Source organism: Phyllostomus hastatus, unplaced genomic scaffold (genome assembly GCF_019186645.2).
Source record: "Phyllostomus hastatus isolate PE091 unplaced genomic scaffold, TTU_PhHast_1.1 phas_contig_62, whole genome shotgun sequence".
Classification (NCBI taxonomy): domain Eukaryota; kingdom Metazoa; phylum Chordata; class Mammalia; order Chiroptera; family Phyllostomidae; genus Phyllostomus; species Phyllostomus hastatus.
The window spans coordinates 17,985,402-17,986,947 of record NW_025333921.1 but is presented as its reverse complement, the minus strand read 5'-3'; the positions used below and the strand labels follow the sequence as shown (position 1 = coordinate 17,986,947).

Sequence of the window (1,546 nt, the reverse complement as noted above, 5' to 3'; positions counted from 1 at the left end):
TGTCAATTGCTCTATAAATGTAAAAGATGAATGAACAGAACCTTGAACAGAGTTTACTTAGTTGTGAATAATCCCACACACAAAATCTCCCTGGACATTAATGAGTACATCCACTGATTGGCAGGTGGGCCATCCATTTCCTGATACACTAGCCAACAACCTTTAAAAAGGTTAGTTTTCCACCCCAACTAAAAAGACCCTCAGGACATGAAGTGCTTGCTTCTAGCAGGGAATTTACTCTGAGGAAGAAGGTAAACAGACAGTGACGCAGCTGGGCCAGCCTGGCTCTAGTTCCTCCCGTGGTGTTCACACTGAGCATTGCAGCACTTGTAGAAGGTGGTCGTTGGCAGAGTGGGTCTGACGCTGCATGAAATAGGAGTGAGGATATTCACATCTCGGACAAGGCTCTGCAGCAGAGGCAACATTCTTCCAGGCAGCTACTCTACTAAGCACATCATCCACTTCTTTCAGCTTTGGATACTTCAGATTTGTCAACCTGAGGGTGATGTTGTACAGGTAGGGGCTGTGTTGCAGGTGAAAGGGTGGCAGCACTGTCCCTTCTCCATGATAAACCCACTCCCGCAGCCGGGGCAGAAGAGCAGCATGACAGATGACTCATGACAGATGACTCAGTTCTGCAGGCTCCTGCCAAAGCTGAGGCTTTAAACTGGCCTGTAGAGCCCTACATGGCCTGGCCCCTTGCTATTCTTTCAGTCTCATCTCCTGCCACAGTCTCTCTTTCTTTATTCTATGTCCTGTGTGGTTGTTCCTTGAATATACCAGCCCCATTTTTCTCAGGATCTTTATACTTGCTATTCCTCCTGACGGGGACATTCTTTTCCCCAATAGCTCATTCCCTTACTTTCTCTAGGTTTCTGTTCAAATTTTACCTCACCAAGGAGGCCTTCCCTAACTACCCCATATAAAGTGATACCCACTTATACCCTCATTGTCAGTCATCCCCAACTCCTTTACTCTGATTTTTTCCACTCAGCACTTATTTGCCTTCTGTCAATATTATGTATTCATTGTTTATATATTTGTTTTCTATCTCCCTCCATAGAACATAAGTTCTATGAGAGTCAGGGCTTTCTTTTGTTTACTGCTGTACTCCTGCACCTAGAATAGTGCCTGGCACAGTAGTTGTTCAGTTACAGTTTGTTGAATGGAAGGACCAGTAGTTGAAAAGCAAGGGATAACTATGGTTGCAGTGTGTTTTTCAAGATCTGAAAGATCTGAGCATGTTTATGTGCCCAAGGGAAGGATGAAATACAGAGGAATAAGGTAAGTCCCCTGAGGGAGAACTTACCACAGAACTGCCTTTCTGAGGAGGCAGAAAGAGACAGGATTCAGGGCCTACTTGGGGAGAGCCACATCTTCCTTAGGCTGGAGAGAAGGAGGTGATGATGGGGTAATGGGGATGAGATGGAAAACAAATGGAGGCCCAAGAGAAGGCTTAATTTTAATTTTTTCCTGTAAAGTAAAAGTGAAAGGCAAGATAATCTTCTGAGAGCAAGGGAAATGAGAGTGGGCAGAGTCTAAGAAA

At 44.9% G+C, this 1,546-nt stretch overlaps 1 pseudogene; it reads right to left on the bottom strand.

The window, feature by feature from the left end:
* Positions 1 to 287: 287 nt before the first annotated feature.
* Positions 288 to 605, bottom strand: LOC123825301 (annotated as a pseudogene).
* Positions 606 to 1,546: the final 941 nt, after the last annotated feature.